Source organism: Heterodontus francisci, chromosome 35 (assembly GCF_036365525.1).
Source record: "Heterodontus francisci isolate sHetFra1 chromosome 35, sHetFra1.hap1, whole genome shotgun sequence".
Classification (NCBI taxonomy): domain Eukaryota; kingdom Metazoa; phylum Chordata; class Chondrichthyes; order Heterodontiformes; family Heterodontidae; genus Heterodontus; species Heterodontus francisci.
Window position 1 is genome coordinate 33,742,753 of NC_090405.1, and position 6,538 is coordinate 33,749,290.

General features: G+C 44.6%; 1 pseudogene; it reads left to right on the top strand.

The window, feature by feature from the left end:
* Positions 1-927: 927 nt before the first annotated feature.
* On the top strand, positions 928-2,419 carry LOC137350526 (ribonuclease 3 pseudogene; annotated as a pseudogene).
* The last annotated feature ends 4,119 nt before the right edge of the window (positions 2,420-6,538 follow it).

Sequence of the window (6,538 nt, forward strand, 5' to 3'; positions counted from 1 at the left end):
GGGTCATTGGCTGTTTCTGATTGCAGTTGGTCACATTTGTCCTGACCAAAATGCAATAAATCGATTTTGAGCACATCTTCCACCTCAATGTCCATGCTGTCTACTTGTAGATCCAGTGGAACTTCTTCATTCTTGCTCGGGTTTGACAATCTGCTCAGCGTTTTCGAGGTGACCATTTTGGTACCCGGTTTGGAGCAGATGTTGAAGTCATACCCCTGTACTTTCACTAAGAGTCGCTATAGTTGAGGTGGTGCGCTTGTCAATGGTTTGCGCCAGATCATCTCCAGTGGTTTGTGGTCAGTTTCCACAGTGAACTACTTACCAAACATGTAGGTGTGCAATCTTGTGATCCCAATCACTAGAGCAAGTGTTTCACGCACTAAGTTTGAGTAATTGGATTGTGCTGAGGATAAACATTTGGACACGAATGCAATTGGTTTGCTATCCTGCAGGATGTATGCTCCTAGCCCTTTTTGTGAGGCATCGACTTCCAGGATTGTCTTCTTCCTTGGATCCTAGTACTGTAAGGTCCAGGTTTCTGCTGACAATGCTTGTTTGAGAGACTCAAACATATGCTGATGGTCCTCCTGCCATACATATGGTACGTCTTTCTTTAAGAGCTCTCTCAGCGATGATGCTTTGTCAGAAAAAATTGGAAAATGTATGGTGCCAAGGAGTTGAAAAATCCAAGACATCACTGGAGGTCTTCCTTATCTTATGGGTAGGCTTACATCTTTGACTTTTCCTGGGACAGGACAGATTCCGTAATCTGAATAGATGGAGCCAAAGAAATTGATCTAACTTACATTCACCTGGCACTTCTTGCTGTTAAAAACGAGCCCTTCACGACGAGCTACTGCCATCAGTGGATGAAGATTTTGATCATGCTGTTGTTTGGTTGTGCCCATTACCGCAATATCATCGGAAATGCATATTGTCATGACCGAGGTGGGAGGAGTGCACTGTTTAGTTCTATTTCTCCATGAGTCACATATATTTACATTTTTTCCCACTTACCGATACAATCATAGACGCCATTTTTCCCAGAATAAAACACACCAACCAGGTTTCTTTAATAAACAACAAAAATATCAGTTTATTATAAAACAAGGCTTAACCAATAATGAAGTAAAGCATAAACACACAGATTGAAATATTAAGGTTCCCTTTTTACCTTACACACACACTCACACGTTAACTGGAAAAATAAAGAGATTTTTGTTTTTAGAGCTCTATTGCAGACAAAAAAAAACACTTGGATTGAATACTTGCTCATTCCTGAAGAAAGAGCAGAAGAGATATGTTGTGTTCCAAAACTGGCATACAGTCCCGAGTACACGTAGACAGGTCACTGGGATCTTTTAGAACAGTTCTTTTCAGGCGACGTTGAGAATTAATTTAGCAGGCTTTTGTTCAAAGACAGGAGACGAGATGAGTTGACACAGTGGACTTCTCAGGGTCTTTTAGAGAGGTGCTGGAATGCTGAGCTGGGTTATGGTCTTCTCTCCGTCCTTTGGAATTCTCTTTTCTCCTTGGAAGTTCTTCCTCTTTTTATACAGTTCAACGCCCTTTTTAGTACGCATATAGCTGAGCTGCACCCATCTGTGTGATGATGCACACGATGGATGATACCACTGCGTACCATGTCATCCAACTCGCGCTTGAGCTTTTGTATGTGCACACTACACTTACTGGGTGGGTCGATTGATGGAATTGCATCCACTCTGAGGTGCAGTACGGCATTGCCTTGAAATCTCCTATGGCGTTGAAGCTGTCGGGTACATTTATTATAGGCTGTGGGCATGCAGGACTTTGCCATCACAAATGACAAAGCCAAAAGACCTGTGGCGCTATGCGCCAAGACCCTCGCTGACCTTTTAGAATCATTCATAACTGCACTTTACATCAACCAGGATTTGGACTGTGTCTGCACTTTCACGAATGTATGTTTCTTCCCACAATTGAAGGAGTTTATCCTGAACCAGATTGGAATGACCCCAAGTGTCAGTTGCAGCAGTGTTGCCGGACCCTCAGAACGGAGGGGGAAGGAGCCAGACATTCCTTTGTACGAGATTCGTCCGACAGTGGGACTGTCCCATGCCAGGAGTACACTGTGGCTGTATATTTCAAAGGAGAGAGGATTGGCTGTGGTACAGGTTCAAGCATTCAACAAGCAGAAATGGGAGCTGTCATGGACGCATTAGAAAAATATAACTTTCCCCCGATGGCTCATCAGAAACATTTCATTGAGCATAACTACAGATAGGAGTTGAGAGAAACGAGGTAGGAAAGAGAACGACAGGACAAGGATCCCACTGCTGCCACCATATCCTGTGTTCTTTGTGTTGTCTTATGCAACACAATGAAGTGCGTGGATTCCAGTTTGTTGAAAATCTCTAACAAGTTTAGTAACAGCTAAATTAGTATATACACAACAGAGCAAACTATTTAGAGAACCTTCATCTGGGTGTTACAGTTGCAGAGTGACTATGGCTTCTAGTCACATGACTACATCTGGTACTTAGTTTGTTCGCATACTGAGTTCTTAAAGGGACATCACTCTTAAAGCGTTCATACAATAAGTACAACCACCATTTAAAAAGGAATAAACCCTGTTGTGATCAAATAAAGGAGGGGCAAGAGGGGCGACTGTGACCTCCTCCTTACCTTGGTCATAACACCATTAGTGAACTAGAGGGATTTTTATGACAATCGATGATAGTTTCATGGCACCATTACTGAGACTAGCTTTCAATTCCAGATCTATATTAATTAATTGAACTTAAATTCTACCAGCTGCCTTAGTGGGATTTGAAGCCATGTCCTGAGAGCCTGGGCCTCTAGATTACTAGTCCAGTGACATTACCACTACACCACCATCTTGGATGAGAGAGATCAGTGGCGCAGTGGTTAGCACCGCAGCCTCACAGCTCCAGGGACCTGGGTTCGATTCCGGGTACTGCCTGTGTGGAGTTTGCAAGTTCTCCCTGTGTCTGCGTGGGTTTTCTCCGGGTGCTCCGGTTTCCTCCCACAAGCCAAAAGACTTGCAGGTTGATAGGTAAATTGGCCATTATAAAGTGTCACTAGTATAGGTAGGTGGTAGGGAAATATAGGGACAGGTGGGGATGTTTGGTAGGAATATGGGATTAGTGTAGGATTAGTATAAATGGGTGGTTGATGTTCGGCACAGACTCGGTGGGCCGAAGGGCCTGTTTCAGTGCTGTATCTCTAATCTAATATCTTTATGAATGATCAATGTATATTTATGAACAGATCAAAGTATATTTATGAATAGGTCAATCATATATTATGAATGGACCTATGTGCATTTAAGAATGTGCATTTATGAACAGGTCAATATATATATTTATGAATGAGTCAATCATTTATTTATGAATGGATCACTCATATTTATAAATGGTTCAATATATATTTATGAATGGGTTGACCATATATTATCAATGGATCAATGTGCATTTCTGAATGAATCAAATATTATAAAATGGGTAAACTGGATTTTTATCAACAGGCCAATCATTTTTTATGAATGGGTCAACTGTACATTTATAAATGGTAATCTACACCACTGTGGAAATAATAACTGGGCACAGTTTGACCCTACGATTTCACACTTGCAGCAGGAGCCTTCCCAGATGTTTGCATGTTTGAAATTCTGATGACACCACGCTTTTGAGTGGCTCAAAAAAGAATTCTTTAATTCCAGTTTCAGCCAATCAAGAAGCTAATGTTGCAGCAGGTTCTCCCATATCTAAAATTGATTTGAGTGTCTGGGATGAAGAAAGAATCAAGTAAGTGCTATAACTTTATAAAGAAAGATTGGGTTAGAAAGTTACAATGAGAGACACCGGAGGACGCTCCCAACAATTAAGAATGAGGCAACCAGACCTCCCCATCCCCAACCTGCTAAACAATGCACAAAATAAAGGAAGAACTTTCCAATGAAGTCATAGATCACAGAATTTTCTTGAATGACTTAAAAGACACAGTGGGGGGTGGGGTGGGGGGGCGAATTTTATGCTCTCCCCCGTGGTGGGTTTGGAGGCTGAGAGAGCATAAAATCGGGTGGGATACTGGGGGGAGGTTCCCGCCACCATCCCACCTCCGCCAAAATTTAGTCCGGGGCGGGAAGGCCTGTGAACGGCCTTCCTGCCCCACCGCCAATTGAGGCCCTTAACTGGGAAATTAACCCCCAATTAAGGGGCAGCTCTGTCGACACACGGCGTGTGAAACCGTGCGGGCTGCTTCCCGGATCTGGGGGGCAGGGTGGGGCCCTCGTTAAAAGGCACTTATTGCCTGAACGAGGGACCCGGCATTGAGAAGGTGGAGCCACCCCCTGCCTTGCTATTGACCCTCCTACACTAATCCCCCTCCCAAGACACCCTGCCCTGACCTACCTGTGGCCTGGGTCCAGCGTCAGTATAGGGCCTCCGGTAGATGTTCCTCCAGTAGCAACCACCGCCTCTGCAATGGCCCTGCTTAGTGGAAGAACTGCCGGCCTCATTGTCCAGCAGCTCTCCAATGTCAGGACTTCCGGCTATGGGGTTCTTGATGCTGTGGAAGGCCTGCCAGTGCCCACTCAAGTGCCTGATTGGCAATAGGTTCAGCGAGCCTACCGGAGATAAGGCAATGCGGGGACCTCAGCGTTGCTTTTTCCACACATTGAGACCCCCATCGCCAACATAAAATCCCAGCCGGTGGGTCATATGGAGACTGTGTTAGCTTGGCTCAGTAATAATGGTTACATTTATATAACACGTTAAGGTAAAAATACGCCCCAAAACCCTTTACAAACAACAGAACCGGATAAAAGGAATAATGGAGATGGAACACCCATGGAAAATTTGAGAGCAGTGACCAATGATCTGATCCAAAAGATGGACTTTGAGAAGTTTTGTAACGATGGAAAGATGGAAGGGTCTAGGGAAGGAGATCCAGAGACTGGGCCAAGGTGGATGAAGGCACTGCCACCAGTAGTGGGGCAAAGGAAGCTTCTGGCACACAAAGGTTGGAGGGCTGAAGGATGTGGCAGGGTATAAAAGGCTGAAGGAAGATGTAGAGATAGAGTGGGGTAAATTCAAGGAGAGGTTTGGAGGTGAGGACAAGGATTTTACATACAACATGTTGGAGGTCAGAGAGCTAACATAGGCCAATGAGGATGGGTGAACAGAGGTATGGGGACAATATGGGCTGCTGGGTTTTGAATAAATTAGAGTTTACAGAGGTTGGAGGATGGGTGGTGGGTTAGAAGCTGAGCTCAGGCGCTAACTGGATGTCAAAACTTCACATGACGGTTCAATTTGAGCATGTGGCTTGAAGGGAAGAGAGAATCAGTGAGCGAGCAACACATGGGAGAGTACCGTGGGGTGCTGGAAAGGAGGGTTTCCATCTTCTCAATTTTCTCAGTATTTAGTGAGAAGAAACTTTGACTTATCCATGACAGTCTGACAAGACAGAGATAATATTCCTCCTTCTAGGTCAGAGGATTTTGGGCTCGAGACACACTCTAGGATTTGAATGTATCTCTGTAATCTCCTCCAGCTCTACACACCTCCAAGCCATATGCACTCGTCCAATTCCGGCCTCTTGAGCATCCCCAATTTTAAATGCTTCACCATTGGCGGCCATGCCTTCAGCTGCCTGGGCCCTAAGCTCTGGAATACCCTCCCTAAACCTCTCCGCCTCTCTACCTCACTTTCCTCCTTTAAAACACTCATTAAAACCTACCTCTTTGACCAAGCTTTTGGTCGTCTGGCCCTAATATCTCCTTATGTGGCTCAGTGTCAAGTTTTTGTTTGATAACCCTTGGGGCAATTTGATGACGTTAAAGGCACTATATAAATGCAAGTTGTTGTTGCATACCCTAGGATGACACGTCAGTGCAGTGCTGAGGGGCTGCCTGCATGAGAGGTTAACTCAAGAGCCGGTCCGCCTGTTCAACTGACTGACCGATGTGACGATGGAGGACTGTTGTCGCAATGGAATCCAACAGATCAATCATGTTTCCAGTTTCGAGTAACAAACGGCAAGCAGCTAAACACCTTTTGTTTTATTTATAAGTTCGAATCTATATCCTCTGTTCATACTTTGCGGCTTCAACATAATTGCTGAAAACAAACCAATGAGATGGGCTGACATTGGCCACTGAAGCCATGCTGTGTCTGTCCAGGCCCAATCCACAACCTCAGAGGGTGGCCTTGCACACCACATTAAAATGGCTCCACTCTATTGGCAGCCATCTGCTCTATTCCAAATGGCTAAATAAAATGCAAACTACCTCAGACTCCGATGGGAATTTCCAAGTCCAGCGCCAACTTGTGTTGGAAAAATCAGCAAGGTGCTGACAGACAATGAGAGATTCCCCTTACAGCCCAAGCTTGACAAAATGTTCCCCGGGCCTGAAACCAATTCTGTGGCTATTTTTGACTGGTTTTACAAAAGGGAAGCATCACTATTTCAAAACCGGTCACCGATTTTCTTTGGTAATATCAGCTTCCTGGGAGGCAACTGGTGTTTTTTT